The sequence below is a fragment of the Monodelphis domestica genome, chromosome 2, assembly GCF_027887165.1.
Source record: "Monodelphis domestica isolate mMonDom1 chromosome 2, mMonDom1.pri, whole genome shotgun sequence".
Taxonomy (NCBI): domain Eukaryota; kingdom Metazoa; phylum Chordata; class Mammalia; order Didelphimorphia; family Didelphidae; genus Monodelphis; species Monodelphis domestica.
Genome location: NC_077228.1, coordinates 64,813,290 through 64,838,674, shown reverse-complemented (window position 1 = coordinate 64,838,674; position 25,385 = coordinate 64,813,290). Strand labels below are relative to the sequence as shown.

Sequence of the window (25,385 nt, the reverse complement as noted above, 5' to 3'; positions counted from 1 at the left end):
CTTATAATTTGGAATTAATATTGCTAACCTTTTTCTCCCTCTAACCCTCCACCACAATTAAAAAACAAACAAAACTCTTGAAAGAGAAGAAAGAAAAGCTTTATAGCAAAATAGCATAGTCAGACAAAACAAATTTACACAGTAGTCAGTGTCAAAAAATATCAGTCTTGTATCTTCAGGCTCTCACCTCTCTGTCACAAGGTAGATAACATTTTATCATAGGCCTATAGTTGGTCATTTCATTGATCAGAGTTCTGAAGGCTTTTAAAAATATCAGTCTTGTATCTTCAGGCTCTCACCTCTCTGTCACAAGGTAGATAACATTTTATCATAGGCCTATAGTTGGTCATTTCATTGATCAGTGTTCTGAAGGCTTTTGGAATTGTTTTTCTTCATTGTGTTGTTATGCTTGTATACATTTTTTCCTCCTAATTCTGTTAACTTTATTGTATATCATCCTAACCCAGATTCTCTGAAATAATTCCTTTCATAATTTCTTATTATTCAGTAATATTTTCATTATATTCATAAATCTTCATTTAGTCAGCCTTTCACCAATTAAAATTCACTTCCTTAGATTCTTATTATTTATTTTCATTTTAAAATCTCTCAAATCAGGAACTATGTTTTATGGCAGTTATTCCTTTACCACCAGTATTCCCCTTTTTACTTCTTTCTCCCTGTCACTTAACTCAATTATGATAAATCACCAATTCTTTTCCATTCCTCTTCTTGATATCAGATTTTCCTTTGCTTTTTTCCTCTTTTTTTCCCTTAAGCCCTCAGAACAGAAACAACCCACTGTTTTAAAAAATTATTTTATTTTTACATGAGTTTATAACATGACATAATATTATATTACATTTATATACCTTATTTTGTATAGACATTTTCCAATAGACTAACCATTGTCCCCTTAGTTTTCAAATTTTTGGCTTATAGGAAAATAGTTTTTATAGTTTGAATCTATAGGTCAATTTCCTCATTCTTCAATCTCTTTGGGGTGGAGTATAAGCCTAAAAGTAGTACTATTCATAGTTTGCAAAATTACTATTTTTGAAGCATAATTTTGAATTGCTTTGCAGAATGGCTAGAACAATTCACAACTCATCAACAGTACATCAATATGCCTGTTTTCTCACACTACTTTAAGTATTTGTCAGTTTCTTATATCATCTTTACCATTCTATTGGGTGTGTGAGGACCTGAAAGTTACTATAAATTGCTCTTATCTAATTATTAGTATTTCCATGAATTAATTTAGATTATATCTATTGAAAACATTCATATTTTTCTTTTGGGGAATGGATTAGTTTTATAAATTTGAATTGGTCCTTTATAGATCATAGATAAGAAACCTTTATAAAAAAAAACTTGCGGAAAGACTTATCATTTAGATATTTTCATTCCAATTAATTCTAATATATCAAATTTGTTTATACAAAACATTTTTTATTTCATATTATTAAAATTATCCATTTTATTGTCTGTGATCCTCTTTATCATTTACTTAGAGATATACTCTTCCTCTATGCAAAAATGTCAAAGATAATTTCTTTCTTGCTCTTCTAATTTTTTATGTGACCATTTATATTTAGATTATAGATAAACTAGTAATTTATTTTTATATGTGGAATAAGCCATTGGTCTAAACCTTGTCAAATAGTTGCTTCTCAGTTTTTACAACACCTTTTGTCAAATAAGAAATTCTTCTTTCAGTAAGTGGGGTGAGGTCTTTAATTTGATGAATACTATTCTATTGTTTTTATTTGCCTTCCATATGTGTATAAAATCTGTTCTACTGATAGACCTCTTTTTTTAACCACTACCAAATCACCTGAATGATTTGGTCAAATCATCTGAATGATTTGGTTAATGATTATTGCTTTGTAAGTATCATTAAAGTTTGATGCTGATTGATCTACATTTTTCTTTATTATTCTTGACCTTTTGTCTTTTTCCATATGAATTTCATTATTATTTTTCCTTGCTTTTTATAATATTCCTTTGAAAGTTTGATTGATATAACACTGAATAAATAAATAAATTTAGATAGTATTGCCTTTTTTAAAATTTAAAATTTTATTTTCCTAATTACATGTAGTGATAATTTTCAACATACATTTTCCCAAATTATAAGGCCCATACCATCTCCTTCCCTCCTTTCCCTCCACCACTTGGAGATGGTAAGCAATTTCTTCTGGGCCATACATGTATTATCATGCAAAACATGCTTCCATATTGGTCATTGTAAGAACACATTCATACAAAACCAAAACCTCCAAAAAAACCTGTAAAATACACTGATGTGAAAGATAGTATGCCTAGATTCTCATCCTTCCAACTCCAACAGTTCTTTTTCATGAGGTAGAGAACATTTCCCTTCATAAGTCTTTCAGGATTGACCCAGATCATTGCATTGCTGAAAGTAGCCAAGTTTTCAGTTATCTTCACTGTACAGTATTTCCATTACTATGTACAATGTTCTCCCAGTTCTGCTTACTTTGCTCTACATCAGTTCAGGTAGAACCAGCCTCCTTCTGGTTCCCTTAGAATTTTTCTCCAGAGCCACAGTGTGCATGGCAGAGCTTTTCCATACAGGTCCATGGGCAGCTTCCAGCAGCTCCCTTAGTAGTTGGCTCAATGAAGAGCAGGAGCAAATGAAGAGATGTTGTGGAACTTGCCTATCTTTACCTCCAGCCCCCTAATAATTTGAAGTCGGGAGTGAAGATACTCTATTTTACAGGACTGTTTAAGGTGCAGAATTTGATTCCTCTCCATCTACCAGTTAGAAAGAATGGCATTCAGTGCAAAGGGGATCAATAATAATTTCTTTCAATCTTGTGACAATAATTGTTTAATAAACATCTCTGTCCAATTTTTCTGTCCAATCCCCAAACCTTCTCATTATAAAAAAAAAACATCTCTCATCATTTCTTATAGCACAATAGTATGCTATCACCAACATATACCACAATTTCTTCAGCCATTCTTCAAATAATGGACATCCCCTCGATTTCCAATTCTTTGCTGACACAAAAAGAGCTACTATAAACATTTTTGTATAAGTAGGTCCTTTCCCATTTTTTGTTACCTCTTTGGGATACAGACCCAGTAGTGGTATTACGGGAGCAAAGTTCTTTGGGCAAAGTTCCAAATTGCTCTCCAGAATGATTAGATCAGTTCCCAACTCCACCAACAATGCATTAGTGTCCCAATTATATCACATCTCCTCTAATGTTTATCAATTTCCTTTACTGCCATAGTGGCCAATCTAATACATGTGAGGTGGTACCCTCAGCATTGTTTTAATTGTGAGTTTGCATTTCTCTAATCAAGAGAGATTTAGAACATTTTTATAAGATTGATGACTTTGATTTCTACATATTAAAATTGCTTATTTATATTGGCCATTTGGCAGTTGGGGAATGACTTGTATTCTTATAAATTTGACTTAACTCTATATATTTGAGAAATGAGACTGTTATAAGAGAAAACTGTTATAAAATCTTTTCCCACTTTATTGTTTCCCTTCTAATCTTGGTTACATTGGTTTTGGTTGTACAAAAGCTTTTTAATTTAATAAAATAAAAATTATTCATTTTACATCTTCTAATGTTCTCTGTCTCTTGTTTGATCATAAATTCTATTCTTCTCTATAGATCTTCTAGGTAAATTATTCTATGTCCCCCTAATTTACTTATAGTATCACTCTTTATATCTAAATTATATGCCCATTTTGACCTTTTCTTGGTATAGGATGTGAGATAATGGTCTATACTTAGTTTCTGCCAAACTGATTTTCAGTTTCCCCAACAATTTTTGTTAAATAGTGAATTCTTATCTCAAAAACTGGGGTATAGGAGTTTATCAGCTATTAGGTTGCTAAGGTCATTTACTTCCTATATATTGTGTCTCTAATATATTCCATTGATCTATGATTCTTTTTCTTAGCTAGTACCAGGCTGTTTTGGTGATTACTGCTTTATAGTACAGTTTAAGGTCTGGTACTGCTAGATCACCTTCCTTCACATTTTTTTCATTAATTACCTTTACACTCTTGACCTTTTGTTCCTCCAAATGAATTTTGTTATTATTTTTCTAGTTCTATAAAATTATTACTGGGTAGTTTGATTAGTGTGGCCCTGAATAAGTAAATTAATTTAGGTCAACTTGTCATTTTATTACATTAGCTTAGCCTACCCCTGAGCAATTAATATTTTTATAATTGTTTAAATCTAACTTTATTTGTGTGAAAGGTGTTTTTAATTGTGTTCATATAAATCCTATGTTTGTCTTCACAAGGAGATTCCTCAGTATTTTGTATTGTCTAGAGTTATTTTAAATGTAATTTCTCTATCTCCTGCTGCTGGACTTTGTTGGTAATGTATAGAAATGCCAATGATTTGTCTGGAATTTGTATTCTGCAAATTTACTAAAGTTATTAATTATTTCAGCTAGTTTTTTAGTTGATTCTCTAGGTATATCATCTGCAAAGAATAAAAGTTTGATTCCTTCATTGCCTGCTTTTAATTCTTTCAATTTCTTTTTCTTTTATTATTGCTAAACCTAACATTTCTAGTACAATATAAAATAATGATAATGATCACAATTACTTCACCCCTGATCTTATTGGGAAGGCTTCTAACTTATCCCCATTGCAGATGATACCTGCTAATGGTTTTAGGTAGATACTACTTTATCATTTTAAGGAAAGACCCATTCATTCCTATGGTTTCTAGTGTTTTTTAATAAGAATGAATGTTATATTTTGTCAAAGGCTTTTTCTGCATCTATTGAGATAGTTGTGAAATTTTTGTTAGTTTGGTTATTGCTATGGTCAGTCATTCTTATATTAAACCATCCCTACATTCCTGATATAAATCCCGTCTGGTCATAGTGAATAATCTTTGTGATATATTACTGTAATCTCCTTGCTCTAGTATTTTGTTTTAAATGTTTGCATCTATATTCATTAATGAAATTGGCCTATACTTTTCTTTCTCTGTTTTTTGTTCTTCCTTACTTTGGCAATAGTATCGTATTTGTAACATAAAAAGAATTTGGTAGGATTCCTTCTCTGCCTATTTCCCCAAATAATTTATATAGCATTGGAATTGATTGTTCTTTAAACATTTTATAGAATTTACTTTTGTGAATATATCTAGAACTTGGAATTTTTTCTTAGGGAAGTCATTGATGGTTTGTTCAATTTATTTTTCGGAGATGGGATTATTTAAGTATTCTATTTCCTCTTTTATCAATCTGTACAAGTGATGTTTTGGCAAATATTCATCCATTTCACTTAGATCATCAGATTCATTGGCATACAATTGGTCAAAATAGTTCCTAATGGTTGCCTTAATATCATCTTCTTTAGTGGAGATTTACCCTTTTTGGGATACTGATTATTTGATTTTCTTCTTTATTTTTTTAAATCAAATTAACCAGTGCTCTATTTCGTTTTTTAATTGAAAAAAAAAACTTAGTCTTATTTATTAGTTCAGTGGTTCTCTTCCAATTTTAATTCAATGGTTACTTTCCAATTTTATTAATTTTCCTCTTGAAATTTTAGTATTTCCAATTTAGTCTTTAATTGAAGGGTTTTAATTTGTTATTTTTCTAGTTTTTTTAGTTGCATGCACAATTCACATGCTTTTTCTCTTTTTTATTGATGTAAGCAGTTAGAGATTTAAATTTTTCTTTTAGCTGCTTTGCCTCTATCCCATAAATTTTGATTTGTTGTCTCCTCATTGTCATTCTCTTTAATGAAATTATTTTTTCTATAATTTGTTCTTTGACCCACTCCATTTTTAGCATTAGATTATTTAATTTCTAATTAATTTTTGTTTTACCTTTTTATAGATCTTTATTGATTATAATTTTAATTGTGTTATGATTTGAAAAGGATTCATTAATTATTTCTGCTTTTCAGTTTTTTTGTGAAGTTTTTATGCCCTAATATCTGGTCAGTTTTTGCATAGATGCCATGTACTACTGAAAAGAAGGTATATTCTTCTATTTCCTTTTGTTTTCTCCAGAGATCTATTTGTTATAACTTTTCTAAATTTTCATTCATGTCCTTTACTTCTTTCTTGTTGATTTTTTGGTTTGGTTTATCTAGATGTGAAAGTGGAGTTTGAGGCCTCCCACTAGTATAATTTTACTCTCTATTTCCTCCTGAAAGTCATTTAATTTATCCTTTAAAAATCTGGAGTCTATACCATTTTGTGCATTTATGTTTAGTATTGATATGACTATTGTTTATAGTATCTTTTAGCAAAATGTAATTTCCTCCCATATCTCTTTTAATCATATTTATTTTTGCTTTAGCTCTGTCTGAGATCATGATCCTTCTCCTGCTTATTTTACTTCAACTGATGCACAATAAATTCTTCTCTAGCCCCTTATCTTTAACTCTGTATATCTCTCTGCCTCAGATGTGTTTCTTGTAGACTACATATTGTAGGATTCTCATTTTTAATCCACTTTGCTATCTGCTTCCATTTTAGAATGCGTTCATCCCATTTACACACAGGTATGATTAATAACTTTATATTCCTCTTCATTTTATTTTCCCCTTTTGATCCTGCTCTTTCTCCTTTCATCTGTTCCTCACAAGTGTTTTGCACCCCCCCCCCCAACTTTGCCCTTTTTTATCCCACTTTGACTTTTTCCCCTCCTATTTCTCTATAGGGTTAGGTAGGATTACTTTACCCCAGTGAGTATGGTTATTATTCCCTTTCTCAGCAAATAACAGTGAGAGTAAGGCTTAAATAAAATATTGCAAATCACCACCCTCATTTTCCACTCCACTGTAATAGTTTTTCACTTTTGGTGAAAGAATTTACCCTATTCCACATCTCCCTTTCCTTTTCTCTCAGTGCAATCCTCTTTTTCGCCTCTTGATTTTTGCTGCATATCATGCCACTCTAATCAGCTTACTCCATACCCTATCTTTGGTATACTTCTTCTAAATGCTCTAATATTGATAAAAAAAATCTTTAAGAATTACAAAAATATCATCTTTCCACATAGGAATATATAGTTTGACCTTATTGAATTCCTTAAGTTTTTGTCTTATTTATTTTTTAGGCTTTGGGGGGGGGGGTCTGGAGTTCGGAAATTGAATTTTCTATGTAGGTCTCATCTTTTCATCAGGAATGCTTGGAAATCTTCTATTTTATTAAATGACCATTTTTCTCTGAAAAAAAATATTCTCAGTTTGACTAGATGGAGATTCTGGGATGTAAACCTAGGTATTTTGATTCTGGAATATCATATCCCAAGACTTTCAGTATTTAATGTGGAAGCTATTAAGTCCTGTGTAATCCTGACTGTTGTTCTAAAATATTTGAATTGTTTCTTTCTTGCTGATTACAGTATTTTATCCTTGATCTACATGCTCTTGATTTTAGTTATAATACTCCGGGTAGTTTTCATTTGGGAATTTATTTTTGGAGGTGATCTGTGGATTCTTTCAATTTCTATTTGAAAATATTAGGGCAGTTTTCTTGGATAATTTCTTGAAATGTGTCTAGGCTTTTCTTTTTGCTCACAGAGTTCAGGTAGACCAGTAATTCTTAAAGGATCTGTTTTCCAGTTGAGTTATTTTTTCAGTGAAATATTTCACTTTTTTCCATTCTCTTGATTTTGTTTTATTTTTTCTTGATATCTCATGAAGTCATTAGCTTCTAGTTGCTCATTTCTAATTATTAAGGAATGATTTTCTATTATGAGCTTTTGAAACTAATTTCTCATTGGCCATTCTGCTGTCATTTTCTTCTTGCATTGATTTCTTTTCTCTTCCCCATTTTTCCTCTGCCTCCCAATTGATTTTTCTAAATCCTTTTTGAGCTCTTCTAGAGCTTGAGACCAATTTGTATTTTTCTTTGAAGTTTTGCATGTATTTGCTTTGGTTCCATTATCCCCTTCACTGTTTGTGCCTTGTTCTTCATGACCATAAAAAATTTTCTATGGTTAGGTGGGGTTTTTTTAATGTTTATTCATTTTCCCAGCTCTTTCACTTTTATCTTAAAGGTAGGCTCTATTCTCAGGGTAGAGAGGGTACTCTCTGAAACTTCAGTTTTTCCTTGCTTCTACCCTTGGCTCTAAGTTTCAGTTCTTCTAAGGTGGTATGGTGACCTGTGGCCTGGGAGCTCTGAAAGCCAACCTCCACTGCTGATTCAGTCACCTGCTGAGACTACTGATGGCTTGTAGAACTCAGAGCCACATGAACTACCCTGTGCTGGGGCTCAGAGTCTAGCCTCAAGCTTGGGCAAGGGCTTTTGGGCTTCATCAGGTTAGGCACAGTGTGGCTACCTTGCCCTGGGGCTTGTTTATCCCTCCTTAAGCTTGAATAGGGACTTTGGACCTTGTTCCCAGCTTACACAAACTGGGTGCACTGAGGGACTGTCTTGAATTGGGGTCTAAATCTTCACTGCAGGCTTGGGCTAGGGCTTGGAACACAGTGGGGTGGGGGGGATTGCACTACCATTGACTTAGGCAGGGTCTCAATTTGTAGGGGGTTTGCAGGGGGTGGCTTGCTATTGGCTTGCACTAGTACTTCTTGGTGTAGCCTCTGGCAGTCTGTGCTCTCCTCACCCCAGTGAACCCAGACCTTCTCTGCCTGCCTTTCAAGTTGTTTTTTGTGTGAAAGTTGCCTCACTCCATATCTTCCTTGGTTCTTTCCCTCCAGTATTCGTTTTGAGGCATTATTTTAAGGTTGATTGGAAAAGATTCTCATAATAGTTTGAGCTTTCCTAACTTCTGTTCTACCATCTTGGCTCTGCCCCTGGAAATACAATTGCCTTTCAAATTATAGATCAACTTGTGAATAATTAATGTTGTGATTTTTTCCCCAAACACTTTGCTGTATTTCTTCAAAGAATGTTTTATTATTAGATTCATATGGTTCATGGATCAATCTTGGTATATACATTTCCAAATATTTTGTAGTTGTTTTGAGTGGAGTTTCTCTTTCTAATCCTTCTGGCTTAGTTTTGTTGTTAATTTTAGGAAAACTGATGATTTATGTAGATTTATTTTATATCCTGAAATTTTCCTGACATCATTGTTTCATTCAATTTTATGGTTGATTAAAAGATTTTCTATGGAAATCATTGTATCTGCAAAAATGGTGTTTTTTTCTTTTTTGTTAATTATCTACATTTCTTTTCATTATCTTATTTCTAGAGCTAGTGTTCTATATTAAATAGGAGTGACAATAGATGTCCTTTTACACTTGATCTTACTAGAAGGGCCTCTTTTTACCATTACATATAATATTTGCTCTTGGCTTTTAAAGAATTATTTTTATATTAAGGAATGGTTTGTTTATTTCTATGCTTTTTAGAGTTTTTCATTAAAATGTGTTGGATTTGGTCAAACATTCTATATTTATTGATATTATCACATGTATGTTTTTTGTTATTTATAATATTAACTTGACTTATATTTATAGTTTTTTTTTTATGTTGAACCAATACTTCTTCCCTGGTATAAGCCCAACCTGTTCTCAGCATATAATATTTCTACTATGTCATTGTGGTCTGCTTGCTAATATTTTATTTAAAGTTTTTATATTAATATTCTCTAGGGATAATTATTTGTAGTTATCTTTCTCTGCTTTCTCTCCATTTTAGACATCTGGACAAATATTTGATATTTGTACCCTAGAAAAAGATTGAAAGTGTTCCTTTTCTTATTATAAATAGTTTTACGTAATGTTGGGATTAATTGTTCTTTGAATGTTAGAATTGTAAATTGTATAAAAAATGAGTATTTCTTTTTCTCCTTTGGGAGTATGTCTGTGGGTTGTGTAATTTCTTTTTCAAATATTGATTATTTAATTAGTCTATTTCTTTTGCTAACTTAACGGTTTTATATATTTGTAAATATTAATCTATTTGTCCTAAGTGATGTGCTTTGTTGGTTTATAATGGGAAAAACAAATTCTTAAAATTGCCTTTCCTATCATTATTTTGTTGTCTCCTTTTATATTTTTGATATAAATAATTTGGTTTTCCTTTCCTTTTTTTGGAAGTCAAATGACCTAAATGTATTTTGTTTGTTTGTTTTTCAGAAAACTAGCTCCTAGTTTCATTTACCAAGTCAATAGTCTTATTGCCTTCAATTTTATTATTCTTTAATTTTCAAAATTTTTTTGTTTTAGTAGAAAATTTGTTGATTTGTTGTTGTTCAAGTCTTTTTAGTTATATTCCCAATTTATTGATTTCTTTTTTTAATTGATGAATGTGTTTAGAAATATATTTCCCCTAAAAACTGCTTTAGCTACATCCCGTATGTTTTAGTATATTATCTAATTACTGTCATTTTCTTTGTTGAAACTTCTGTAATTTGTCCTTTAGCCCACCTTTTGTTTAGAACTGTGCTTTATAATATGTATTTAACTTACAATTTTACCACTTTTATATTCTTTAGATTTTACTCTTCAAAGGGCATTATGGCATTATGTAACCCCTTCTAATTGATCAAATGCATTGACTTTATTTTTTTAATTTTATAATATTTTATTTGATCATTTCCATGCATTATTCATTAAAGACAAAGATCGTTTTCTTTTCCTCCCCTCCAACCCCTGTAGCCGACGCGTGATTCCACTGGGTATCACATGTGTTCTTGATTCGAACCCATTGTCATGTTGTTAATATTTGCATTAGAGTGTTCGTTTAGAGTCTCTCCTCTGTCATGTCCCCTCAACCACTGTAGTCAGGCAGTTGCTTTTCCTCAGTGTTTCTACTCCCACAGTTTGTCCTCTGCTTATAAATAGTGTTTTTTCTCCTAGATCCCTGCAGATTGTTCAGGGACATTACACCACCACTAATGGAGAAGTCCATTACATTCGATTATACCACAGTGTATTAGTCTCTGTGTACTTGTTCTCCCGGTTCTGCACCTCTCGCTCTGCATCACTTCCTGGAGGTCGTTCCAGTCTCCATGGAATTCCTCCACTTTATTATTCCATTTAGCACAATAGTATTCCATCACCAACATATACCACAATTTGTTCAGCCATTCCCCAATTGATGGGCATCCCCTTGTTTTCCAATTTTTGGCCACCACAAAGAGCGCAGCTATGAATATTTTTGTACAAGTCTTTTTGTCCATTATCTCTTTGGGGTACAGACCCAGCAGTGCTATGGCTGGATCAAAGGTCAGACAGTCTTTTATTGCCTTTTGAGCATAGTTCCAAATTGCCCTCCAGAATGGTTGGATCAGTTCACAACTCCATCAGCAATGAATTAATGTCCCTACTTTGCCACATCCCCTCCAGCATTCATTACTTTCCTTTGCTATCATGTTAGCCAATCTGCTAGGTATGAGGTGATACCTCAGAGTTGTTTTGATTTGCATCTCTCTGATTATAAGAGATTTAGAACACTTCTTCATGTGCTTATTAATAGTTTTGATTTCCTTATCTGAAAACTGCCTATCCATGTCCCTTGACCATTTATCAATTGGAGAAAGGCTTGATTTTTTTGTACATTTGATTTAGCTCTTTATAAATTTGAGTAATTAAACTTTGTCAGAGGTTTTTATGAAGATTCTTTCCCAATTTGTTGTTTTCCTTCTGATTTTAGTTACATTGGTTTTGTTTGTACAAAAGCTTTTTAGTTTGATGTAGTCGAAATTATTTATTTTACATTTTGTGATTCTTTCTATGTCTTGCTTGGTTTTAAAGCCTTTCCCCTCCCAAAGGTCTGACATGTATACTATTCTGTGTTTACCCAATTTACTTATGGTTTCCTTCTTTATGTATAAGTCATTCACCCATTTTGAATTTATCTTGGTGTAGGGTGTGAGGTGTTGATCAATTCCTAATCTCTCCCACACTGTCTTCCAATTTTCCCAGCAGTTTTTATCGAATAGTGGATTTTTGTCCCAAAAGCTGGGATCTTTGGGTTTATCGTATACTGTCTTGCTGAGGTCGCTTGCCCCCAGTCTTCCACTGATCCTCCTTTCTGTTTCTTAGCAAGTACCAAATTGTTTTGATGACTGCTGCTTTGTAATATAGTTTGAGGTCTGGGGCTGCAAGGCCCCCCTCATTTGTGTTTTTTTTTCATTATTTCCCTGGATATCCTTGATCTTTTGTTATTCCAAATGAACTTTGTTGTGGTTTTTTCTAAGTCAGTAAAGAAATTTTTTGGGAGTTCCATGGGTATGGCACTAAATAGATAAATAAGTTTGGGTAGGATGGTCATTTTTATTATATTGGCTCATCCTATCCATGAGCAGTTAATGTTTTTTCCAATTGTTCAAGTCTAGTTTTAGTTGTGTGGAAAGTGTTTTGTAGTTGTGTTCATATAGATCCTGTGTTTGTCTCGGGAGACAGATTCCTAGGTATTTTATTTTGTCTAAGGTAATTTTGAATGGGATTTCTCTTTCTAGTTCTTGCTGCTGAGCTGTGTCGGAATTATATAGAAATGCTGATGACTTATGTGGGTTTATTTTGTATCCTGCAACTTTGCTAAAGTTGTTGATTATTTTGATTAGCTTTTTGTTTGAATCTCTAGGATTCTTTAAGTAGACCATCATGTCATCTGCAAAGAGCGATAATTTGGTCTCCTCCTTGCCTATTTTAATGCCTTCAATTTCTTTTTCTTCTCTAATTGCTACTGCTAGTGTTTCTAATACAATGTAAAATAATAGAGGTGATAATGGGCATCCTTGTTTCACTCCTGATTTTAATGGGAATGGATTTAGTTTATCCCCATTGCAGATGATATTAGTTGATGGTTTTAGATATATATTGTTTATTATTTTTAGGAATGGCCCTTCTATTCCTATGCTTTCTAGTGTTTTTAGTAGGAATGGGTGTTGTATTTTATCAAAGGCTTTTTCTGCATCTATTGAGATAATCATGTGGTTCTTGTTGGTTTGCTTGTTGATGTGGTCAATTATGTGGATAGTTTTCCTAATATTGAACCAGCTCTGCATCCCTGGTATAAATCCTACTTGATCATGGTGGATGACCCTTCTGATCACTTGCTGGAGTCTTTTTGCTAGTATCCTATTTAAGATTTTTGCATCTATATTCATTAGGGAGATTGGTCTATAATTTTCTTTCTCTGTTTTTGGCCTGCCTGGCTTTGGAATTAGTACCATGTTTGTGTCATAAAAGGAGTTTGGTAGAACTCCCTCTTTGTTTATTATGTCAAATAGTTTGTATAGTATTGGGATTAACTGTTCTCTGAATGTTTGATAGAATTCACTGGTGAATCCATCAAGCCCTGGGGATTTTTTCTTAGGAAGTTCTTTGATGGCCTGTTGGATTTCATTTTCTGATATGGGATTATTTAAGAATTCTATTTCTTCTTCTGTTAGTCTAGGCAGTTTGTATTTTTGTATATATTCATCCATATCACCTAAATTGGTGTATTTATTGCCATATAATTGGGCAAAGTAATTTTTAATGATTGCCTTAATTTCCTCTTCATCAGAGGTTATGTCCCCCTTTTCATCTTTGATGCTGTTAATTTGCTTTTCTTCCTTTTTTAAATTAGATTGACCAGTACTTTGTCTATTTTGTTTGTTTTTTCAAAGTTCCAGCTTCTTATTTATTAATAGTTCTATCACTTTTGATTTTATTAATTTCTCCCTTAATTTTTAGGATTTCTAGTTTGGTTTTCTGCTGGGGGTTTTTAATTTGGTTGCTTTTGAGTTTTTTTATTTGCATTTCCAATTGATTGATCTCTGCTCTCCCTACTTTGTTAATATATGCTCTCAAGGATATGAATTTACCTCTGATTACCTCTTTGGATGCATCCCAAAAGGTTTGAAAGGATGTCTAGCCATTGTTATTTTCCTTGATGAAATTATTAATTGTTTCTATGATTTATTCTCTAACTAAATGATTTTGGAGTATCATATTGTTTAATTTCCAATTAGTTTTTGATTTGGTTTTCCATGTACCATTACTGATCATTATTTTTATTGCCTTGTGGTCTAAAAAGGCTGCATTTATTATTTCTGCTTTTCTGTATTTGTGTGCCATGTTTCTGTGACCTAATGTATGGTCAATCTTTGTGAATGTGCCATGTGGTGCTGAGAAGAAGGTGTATTCCTTTTTATCCCTATTTATTTTTCTCCATATGTCTATTAATTCTAATTTTTCTAAGATTTCATTCACTTCTTTTACCTCTTTCTTATTTATTTTTTGATTTGATTTATCTAAATTTGATAATGGTTGGTTCAAGTCTCCCACTAATATGGTTTTACTGTCTATTTCTTCCTTCAATTCTCCTAGTTTCTCCATTAGAAATTTGGGTGCTATATTATTTGGTGCATACATGTTGATTAGTGATATTTCCTCATTATCTAAAGTCCCTTTTAACAAAATATAATTACCTTCCCTATCCCTTTTGATCAGGTCTATTTTTGCTTTGGCTTTATCAGATATCATGATTGCCACTCCTGCCTTCTTTCTGTCAGTTGAGGCCCAGAAGGTCTTACTCCATCCTTTAATTCTGACCTTGTGGGTGTCTACCCACCTCATGTGTGTTTCTTGAAGACAACATATGGTAGGGTTTTGGATTCTAATCCATTCTGCTATTCATCTATGTTTTATGGGTGAGTTCATCCCATTCACGTTCAAAGTTATGATTATCATTTGTGGACTCCCTGGCATTTTGATATCCTTCCCTAATTGTAACCTTTCTTCTTTAGCTCTACCTTTTAGTCCAGTGATTTACTTTAAATCAGTCCCCCTTGTACTTCCCTTTCTACCCCCCTCTCTTCTTATTCCCTCCCTTATTTTCCCGTAGTCTTTTTAAAATTTCCCCCCCCACCCTCTTCCTCCCTTGTACTGCTTCCTTCCCCACAGTCTGTTTTTTACCCTTCTACTCCCCTATAGGGCGCAAATCTATTCTCTTCCCCAATGGATTGGATTGTTCTTCCCTCTTTGGGTCAGTTTCAAAATACGTAGGAGTTGAGTATTTCCTATCTCCAACCTCTTTACCCTTCCAGTGTATCGATGTTCTCCCCCCTCCACCATGAGCTTCTTTGTGACACATAAATTTACCCCCATTTGTTTCTTTTCCCATTTCTTTTAGTCATAACCTCTTTTCTTTTTTAGCTTTAATCATGTATATATATACATACACACGTATATGTATTTATGCATGCATATATCTATATACCTATTTATGTCTTGTCCTTTCATCCTATACAGTTTATCACTGTTCCCTCAGAGTGTAGTTCTTCTAGCTGACCTCTTTTCTTATAGGGATACATATCATTTTAACTTATTGAGTCTCTTAAAAATTTGTTGTTGTTGTTTCCCCTCTTTTTTAATTACCATTTGATGATTCTCTTGAGTTCTGTGGTTGGACTTCAAATTTTCTGTTCAGGTCTGGTCTTTTATTTATGAATGCTTGGAACTCTTCTGTTGTGTTAAATGACCATACTTTCCCCTGTAAGAATATAGTCAGTTTTGATGGGTATTTTATTCTTGGCTGTAGATCTAGTTCCCTTGCTTTCTGGAATATCGTATTCCATGCCTTTTGGTCCTTCAGTGTGGATGCAGACAGATCCTGTGTTATCCTCATCGTGTTTCCATGGTATCTGAATGGCTTCTTCTTGGCAGCTTGTAATATCTGTTCTTTCATCTGATTGTTTTTTAATTTGGCTATAACATTTCTTGGTGTTGTCAGTTGGGGATTAAATACAGGGGGTGATCTGTGGGTTCTTTCAATCTCCACTTTCCCCTCTTGTTCTAGGATCTCAGGACAGTTTTCCTGGATGATTTCCTCTAGTGTTATGTCCAGACTGTTTCTTTTGTTGTGGTCTTCTGTAGTCCAATTATTCTTAAATTTTCTCTTCTTGAATGATTTTCTAAATCGTCTGTTTTGTGAATGAGATGCTTCACATTTTCCTCAATTTTTTCATTCTTTTTTGTTTTGTTTTATAGTGTCCTGTTGCCTTGTGAGGTCACTTGATTCTAGTTGTTTTACTCTGGTTCTTAAAGATTGGATTTCATCTCTGGCTTTTTGGTCGTCTTTTTCCTTCTGGTCTGATTTTCTTTGAAGATCATCTTTCATCCTCTTTACCTCATCTTTCATCTCCTTTGCCTCATCTTTCATCTGCTTTGCCTCATTTTCCAGGTAGATGATTTTGGCTTTCAGGACACTATTTTCTTGTTTTAGTTCAAGTGCCTCTGTTTCCAGATGACTTATCTTAATTTTTAAGTTCTTTTCCCAATTGTCTTCAGCCTCTCTTAGTTGTGTTTTGAGTTCTTCCACAGCCTGTATCCAATTTGCTGGGATTTCTGGTTTATCATTTGCTGATCTCTCCCCCTCTGTTCCATTTGCTGAGTAGTAGCTGTCTATTGTGATTTCTTTCTTCTGTTTCTGTTGTTTGTTCAAATTCACCCCTTCTTTACTCCCTGTATTTGTCTGTGCTCTTGTTCCTCTCATTTTTTTGTTTTTTGGGGACTTCTATCGGTCTCCCCTCTTGGAGCTTTAACAGAAGATCTCTTGGTGTAATCTCTGGGGGAGCGTTGTTGGGGGTTTGAGCTTTCCTGTCCTCTGGAGGCTTTTGATTGGCTTAAAGTCCAGCAGTCAATGAGGATGGATGGGGAGCCTGGGCTTCCCTGCGTTCTGGAGACTTTTGATGGGATTGAGTTCAGCTTAGTTGGGCTGGGTTTACTATGAGTTTTAAACTTCCTGTACGGCTGGAGCAAATATGGAGGATCTCCAAAGTTCTGGCCAGGCTGCCAGGTCTATGCTCCTTCTAGGCTGCCATCTTGACTTCACCTCTAGGTTTCTGTTTTTTTCAGAAGACCCTGCTCTCTAAGGGGGGAGGTGCATGGCCTCCCTGGGCTCTGAGGGCTCCTGATGGGATTAGGTTCAGCTGGTTCTTTCAGAAGACCCTGCTCTCTAAGGGGGCAGGAGTAGTGGCTTGCCTGGGCTCTGAGGGCTCCTGATGGGATTAGGTTCACCTGGTTTGGGCCGAATGAGCCCTGAAGCAAAAAAACCTCCTCCTCCACAATCTGTGTTGAATGCCTGGAGACTGGCCTGGGTTGTTTTCAAGGTAAGCCCTTCACCGGCACTGAGGTTTTTGTTCTTTCAGAATCTCTGAGGGCTCCTGATGGGATTGGGTTCAGGTGGTGTGGGCCAAAAGATCCCCCGAGCCAAAAAAAAGGAAGAAAAAAAACAACCTCCTCCTCCACAGTCTGTGTTGAATGCCCAGAGACTGACCTGGGTTACTTTCAAGGTAAGCTCTTCGGAGCAACCCCTTTGCCAGCCCTGAGTTTTCTGTCCTTTCAGTAGCTCTGAGGGCTCCTGATGGGATTGGGTTCAGCTAGTGCCCTAAAGCTGGGACCTCCCTTGAGACTCAGATGGAAGGACCCAGCCAGGGGTCCCTTCCCCCTTCTCTCTATGTTTCTGGGCCGTCTGAGTTGGGTGCCCCGGAGACTGGCTCAGGTTGCTTTCAAGGTGAGTCCTCAGAGCCCTGAGGTTCCTGCTGCTGCCGTGGGCTCAGCACTCTGGGTTGGGGGGGATGGGTCCTGGGACCTTCCTTCTGCCTATCCCTTAGATCTGAGCGATCTAGGGTTCTGGCTTTTGGGGTGCTGTACCTTTTGGTCCAGGTCCAGGAGGAGGGTTCCCCAGGTCTATCCTGTTGTTCAGCTTGAATTTCGGTGTCCTAGGAGCACTCTGTTTGCGATCGGTAAGGAAGGGTTTCTGAGGTCTGAACTTTTGCTGCTTCTACGCTGCCATCTTGACAGGAAGTCGCAATTGCCAAATGCATTGACTTTAAAAAGTTTTTTCTGACTTTTGTTTTTGCATTTCAAATTTACTATTTATCTCTAGTCTTTTCCTAGGGAATATTTTAAAGTCATTGCCTATAAAAGCCCAGTTCACATTGGTCATCACAGCACACACACTGGTTACTACTATTCTCCAAGGATTCCAAGGACTTTACTGTGGATTTATCCTGGAGCTTTCTCAAGCCCTCCATTCTTACTGCCTCTAGACTGAGAACACTATAAACCACTTATGTCTCTGGCCCTTCTTTTTTGTCCTAAAAGGCTACTGGCTTATTTACTTAAACTGGTGCTGGCTTTGCTGATAGTCTCCTTTCCTAGTTAGTCCTCCTGATCTGCTGGATGATATTTTATACAGTTTTCTTAATTAACATTCAGTCTGATACTAATATCCAATTTTTGCTGATGTTGATGTTAGGGAGAAGCCCTCTAAGAGAATATAGAGACCCATGTATGATACACTCTTTTTTATCTGTTGTCACTTCTACTGCAGCTATATTCTTATCAGTAACATGGTCTGAAGTTTTCTCTTTCCCCTCCCCCAGGACTGTCCAAAAAGGTTAGTAGGGATATTCCTACAACGTGCTATTCATTCCTTACTATCACTCTACATCTGTGCTTTTATCTGATTTTGAGAACAGTGGGATCAATGGAGAATAGCTTCACAGAGTTATTTGTAATATTAGTACAAATTTGTCATGAAGTAAAGCCAGTACTAAACATAAACCTCGAAATAACAGAGTTTTCCACTTTTGCTCCTGAATTTCAAAAACTGAACTTTAAAAATAGAAAATATAGTATCTTTGCATGCTTTTCTAATGTTGATGCTAAGTAGCATAATCTTAAGCAAACAGTTATTTGCATTACAGTAAGTTTTGATTAGGGATCTCAGCCTTCAAAAGCCTTTATCTATTAATTTACTAACAACCTGGCACATAGAAGGCATTTAATAAATGCTCATTGGGGGCAGCTGGTTAGCTCAGTGGATTGAGAACCAGGCCTAGAGATGGGAGGTCCTAGGTTCAAATCTGGCCTCAGACACTTCCCAGCTGTGTGAACCCTGGGCAAGTCACTTAATCCCCACTGCCTAGCCCTTACCACTCTTCTGCCTTGGAGCCAAAACACAGTATTGACTACAAGACAGAAGGTAAAGGTTTAAAAATTTTTTTTAAATAAATGCGCATTGATGTAACTTTTTTACATGAAAATGCTCATATGCCTTCTTTCTTTAAAAAAATTTATTATTTCAGCTTAAGTTAAATTTATTGTTATAAGAAACATTTTTGTGACCATATACTAAAGGTCAGTGATATCATGATTTCTAATGATACTTCTTTTAAGTAGACAAGGTCACTGCTACTTTTTATATGCTTTTTGTTTTTGTTAAGCAAATGTAGACACAAGTTTTTTTTATTTCCTTTATTTAACAATTGTGTTAATTATTTTAGTCTGTGGATTATATCTAAACTTTTTAAATTTTAGAGTGTAGTACACTGCCATGTATTCTGTAAATAATCAGTAAATATTTGTTGTTATTTATGAAGTTTGGCACTTAAGGTACTTAAATCATAACACTTTGGTTTCAACTATCATCTTTACCATCATCGTATGTCCCTGAGTACTTTATGTGTACATGACAGTATACTATGAATCAGGTTATGGAAACTAATTTTAAAATGTTTCTTGTCTTTGTTGATCTTTCTTAGAAAGACAGCATGATATGAGCAGTTAGTGTCCCCTTGAGTTGGTATGTTGTACCTAGTTAACTCTTCTGTCTTGCTATTAGTTCAGACTGCATTGTCATCAACATGCAGCTAATATGTAAGATTTATATAATTTTAGCAAATTGATTTAGTACTTTGGAAAGAACACTGACTCTGGAGTCATAAAAGTTGGATTCAATCTTACTTCTACCCCTTATTTACCTGTGTGACTATGGACAAATATTAAACTTCCTGAGCCTCATTTTCCTCATTCTCAAAGCATGATAGTTGGACTCAATGATTTTTAAGGTTCCTTCCAGCCTTTTATCCTTGATCCTGTGATCATTTCAGTGTATTTGGTTCATAAAAATGCTTTTTCCTCCCAGAAATATGTAATTAAAATTTAAGAAAGGTGATTTAATGTAGTGTTTTTTTAAACAATGTATTTAAATCAGGACTGGAATTTATTCAAGGTCTTTCGTTGTTTTAATTTTAAGATCTAGAAGTTAAGACCTTAAATATTCTCTAGCCCTACATTTTAATTTTACAGATGAGAAAATTGAAGTCCAGAGAGGTAAGGGATTTGCCCAAAGTAAATGGCAGGATTAGAAGGAGATGGAATGGAATAAGCATTTATATAGTGTCTACTATATACCAGTCACTGTGCTAAGCACTTCTTACAAATATTATCTCATTTCATCTTCATAGTAACCTTTGAGGTAGGTGTTATTATCTCCATTTTACAATTGAGGAAAACTGAGGCAAATAGAAGTTAAGTGATTTGCCATATTGCCCCATCTCTAAATTACTGGCTTAATAGAGATGGGAGGTCCTAGGTCCAAATCTGGCCTCAGACACTTCCCAGCTGTGTGACCCTGGCCAAGTCACTTGACCCCCATTTCCTAGCCCTTACCACTCTTCTGCCTTGGAGCAAATACACAGCATCGACTACAAGATGGAAGGTAAGGGTTTAAAAAAATTTTTTTAATAAATTACTGGCTTAAATAATCTTTGTTTTTTGAAAATTTTTGTCTACAATATAATTTTTACTTCTGGATAATTTTCCATCTATATTAACAGCAAATAAATACTAATAAAATGTTGACTTTTAAGTGACACTGGAAAAAATTCATTTGAAGTTTGAAGTAAGTTTATTGGATTAGGTATTTCATCATGGTAATTTTCATGTAAAATTAAAAATTAACACTAATCTACATTCCTAATTTCTAGTATAAAACTCCATTTCATAGCAAAACATTGGACATTCATTTTGGATCAGTTATTTCCTTTTCTGGTTGGCACTGTGCCTTTACCAACTAGAATGTCATGGACTAGAGAGATGTATCAAATAAATAAGAATCTATCATTTAATTTAGTGATTGACTTTCTGGCACACATTTACATTCTTTTCGGTGTAATGAGAAGACAGTTAACAAATAAACCTGAGAGATTATTTGTTTATAAATTTCTCATACAACCATTGGTATGCATTGCAAATATTTCAAAATAAAAATGTAACTTAAAATAATTAGTATCAGATGTGGCCTCCAGAAACTATGTAAAAATAATGGGTTGCTACTATGTCAGCCAGTTAGATTACATCATTAAATATAGTTTCTTCTTTTACTATCATATTTAACTACTATTTCTTCCTCTTCATGTCAAATAGGCTATGGAAAATATTTATGGTCTTTTCATATGTGTTAATGGTAGCCTAAAACAGAGCTGTCTAACTCATAGCCTGCAGGTCCAAGGCTCCTTTGTTCAGCCCAAACCAGATTAAAATGTAATTGGGAAATATTTGACAAAATAAATAAAAATACAATAAACATGTATAATATTACATTTTAAATCTAAGTTTAATATGTGGCTCTCAAGGGTCCTTATTTATAGTTTATTGGTCTCCATTTATATTTGAGTTTGGCACTACTAGCCTAATGGTTCCAAATGAATTTCTACAGTCTTTAGATAAAATTGGAACAGGAAAGTCAACAAGGAAATAAATCATTTCAGAAGATTTAAGACTAGCATAAGAGAAGATCTAGGCTGCTTAAAAAATAAAAAAAGAGAAAAATGTTTCTCTTAAGGCTTACCACAGAGTTTCTCTCTTGACTGGAAAAGGAAACAGTAACCTCAGATAATGACACTATTATTCAAACCTTAGAAAATACTTTTGAATATATGATCATTTTAAACATAAGATAATTTTCATTCTATATTTAAAATAAAATATGAAGCATCACAGGATGGACCTAGATGTTTTTTGTCATTGGTGTAGGGAATTCCAGTGAGAAAACTAAACTCCCTTCAGCAAGGCAGATCAGCAACTTCTCTATAATTTATAGTCTTAGAGAACTGCATGGAGTACTTGAGAGATTAAGTGATTTGCTCCAATATGTTTCAGAGGGAGGACTTGAACATAAGTCTTCTTAAGTCACAGTTGGGCATTCTATCCAGTAGTGCCTGCTTGTCTTTCTAACTCAGAATATAAATTAATGATGTAGCTTCAAGTACAGTATGTTTAATCGAATATATGTAGTTAAAACTGCTTGTTTTAGGTACCAATGAAATTCTAGATAGCATTTCACTCATATCTATTTCTTGACTAAAGGAATAAAATTCTAATCCATTCCTTATGATATAATACAGCAAGCTCTGAAGGCTTAAAGAAGACAGATTACCCTTATCTTCCCTTCTGCTCCTGCTGATTAGTTGGGAATTTCCATTTATGAATTGCTTATTTTTGTACATAGCTTCAAGGAAGTAGAGCTATAAATTGTTAGATTAAAGATGTTTAGGGATTATTACTGGGCACTGAGGTTATAGATACAGAAAAGAAAGAACCCTTGTCAAAGGTATTACTTTCTACATGTATATAAAATAACCAAAGATAATGGGTGGACATTATTATACTCTTCTGCCTTTTTTGAGAATCCAACCAAAGAGATAATTTGAATAATCAGTTAAAGGATCCACAGAAAGTCAGGAAGGTGTTCCAAGATTTAAGTTTTGAATATTTTAACCTTTCATCTTTGTGATGGTTTACATAACTATTCTAGTAAATGCCTACTTGTTTTAGATTTCTGGTTCTAAAGTTTATATAATTTGCAAAATATCCCCTAAGTCAAATAGTAAAAATTTCAAGAAAGATGTATGAATGTGTCTTTTTAAAACTTCACACATATATCTCTGGTTATTGTTTATTTGCATTCACAATGAAGAGTAGAGGCAATGGAAAGCATGGCAATACTGGCATCTGACTCTACCTAATATTCTAGTACAGTAATGAGGAACCTTTTAGATCTCTAAAAGTGCTGGGCCCCACCCCACCCACCAGAATGAGTGCCATGCATTCCCTGTTCTATCTCCACCCCCCATACCCCACACACCAGGAGGGAAAAAGCACTCCCATTGGGCTGCTGGGTGAAGGGGTGGGTGAAGTAAGGAATATCCTCAGCAAATGTGGAGAGGGAGAGGAGAATGGCCTGAGCAGCTCTTCCCCCTGTGAGTCACCTACCTTCCCCACTATGAGCTCCCATCAGGCTGCTGGGCAGCAGGGCAGGTGATATGAAAGACTATTGTCAGACACAGTGGAGTGGGAGAGGGGAGGAGTTCCACTCAAGTCCCTCTGCCTTTCTAGTAATGAACTTGTTGGGGAGGCATGGCCATGTGTCCACAGAGAGTGCTCTGCATGCCATCTTTGGCACCCATGCCATAGGTTCAAATGAAGTGAAGAAAGAGTGCTGTAAAATGCTGCCTTAGGATAATGGCAAGATATCTATTTTTTTCTTAGTCTTATAATATATCACCTTTTTTTGCCTTTCTTCATATATCCAATGTTGCATGACTCATTTAACAGGATGTAATCGAATATTATGTTGCCATATGACATCTACTCAAACGTATATAGTCCTTTCTTAGACTTTCTGTAGAACAAGTGATGACTAAATATTCAGGTTTTCTAGGACTTTAGACACTGTGACAAAAGAGAGACCTTTCAGCTAGTGAAAACTAATAGACCAGCAACGCTGTAATTAATTGCTTCCTAAAGTAATCACTTCTCCTGACTAGAATTATTCAAATATCAGTTAACTGATCATATATCCAAAATGTAGAAGATATTTCTATTTGGAGTAGAAGGCCAATCTATATAATTGCTAGGGCCCCTTCCAAGTCTGTTATCAGTATTTTAGCCATATTTTGAAAAGCTTAGTCCTCAGAGAAGAGGACTTAAATAGAGAACTAAATAATAAGAGTTACAAGTATAGCCTCAGATCCATTTACAGTTTTGTTACTTGGATGGCCTTTTGTTACATAGATGACCTTTGCCTAGTCAGTTATCACCTCTTGTCAAATGAAGAAGTTAGAATAGATAATCTTTCTCATTCAAAAATCTTTTAATCAAGAGTTGATTGTGTTATAAATTGACAACCAAATTTAGATATATAGTACTTAGAAGGTAACTGATTGTCCCATGTTACTTTGCAAGTTTGAACTATTAAACAAATAGAATTCTTTTCAATTTTGGAAATTGTTTTCCATGATTAATAACTTTGGGCACATGTTTCTGAATTTACTTAGATTTTGTAGATTGAAAATTAAAGAAAGTTAGTGAATAGGAGTTCCACCCTTAAATAAGTGCTAGGTAGAGACAATGAATTAATCTTTCTTTGTTAAAGCCAATCTTAATTGAAAGAACTAATCTTAAGTCTTTATTCTAAAGACTATAGCATAAAAGTTTTTGTAAATATCCTTAAGTTGGTATCTTAATTTTTAAATATATGGTTATTATTTTATTTCTTTTTTTTTTAACCTTTACTTTCTATTTTAGAACTGATACCAAGTATCAGTTCCAAGACAAAAGAATACTAAGGGATAGGCATTTAGGGATAAGTGACTTGTCCATGATCACACAGGTAGGAAGTGTCTGCTGTCAAATTGAATGCAGGTCTTCCCTTTTCCAGGCCTGGCTCTGTCCACTGAGCTACCTAGTTGCCCCTATTTCATGCTTTTTAAGAATATGTTAAAATACAACAGAGTTTTAAAAGCTGGTTGGCTAAGGGCTTTGTCTCTCATAACTCTCTACTTCTACTAGGTATATGTGGAAAAGAGAAAAATAAGTAGATCTTATGCTAAAGTCACTGAAAGATGTAGAATCAGAGATTTGGAATGTTAAAGGTTATTTACTATAATCTTCCCATTTTACAGATGAAGAACTTTGTCCCAGAAGGGATTGTGCCTTCCCCAAAGTCACCCAGATATTAAATAGCAGAGCCAGAATTAGAACCTAATTTTTCGGACTATAAATTCTGTGCTTTTTCCTACTACTTGATCTTTATATACTGCTTTGAGGTTTAAAAATAGTATCAAATAAAGTAACTTATTTAATCTTCACAAGAACTCTGTGGAGTAGTATGGAACTGCTCTCATTTTACAAATAATGAAATTGAGGTTTACAGAGGTTAAGTAACTTGCCCTTACACAATGACCATGGGTGAGAGGTGAGATTCAAACTGAGGTTTCTCTTCAGTCCCCCATCATGCATTTATTAAGTACCTTCTATGTGCTAAGTATAGAGCTAAGTTATGGGGATAAAAAGAAAGACAAAAACCAAGGAGCTCAAAGTCTAATGGGAGTCAACATGCAAACATCCATGTACAGGTGACATACATGACAAGTTTGAGATCATCTCAAAGGTGAGGCACTGGTGTTGAGAACATTAGGAAACACTTATTGCAAAGATGAGACTAGCCATGACTTGAAAAAGTCAGGGAATCCAGGAGGGAGAAAGGAGGAACTTGAATCAAAGTCATCTTGAGTCCCAGGTGGGCTTTCAATCCACTCTGATAATACCACCTCTGTAATTTAGAGTGTATAAATGGATTTATTTAACTTGG

At 34.5% G+C, this 25,385-nt stretch overlaps 1 protein-coding gene across 8 annotated transcripts in view; it reads left to right on the top strand.

Annotated features, from left to right (window-relative positions):
• The window catches only part of KIFAP3 (kinesin associated protein 3), a 196,560-nt gene that overhangs the window by 48,522 nt on the left and 122,653 nt on the right, over positions 1-25,385 (top strand). The window lies entirely within an intron of this gene.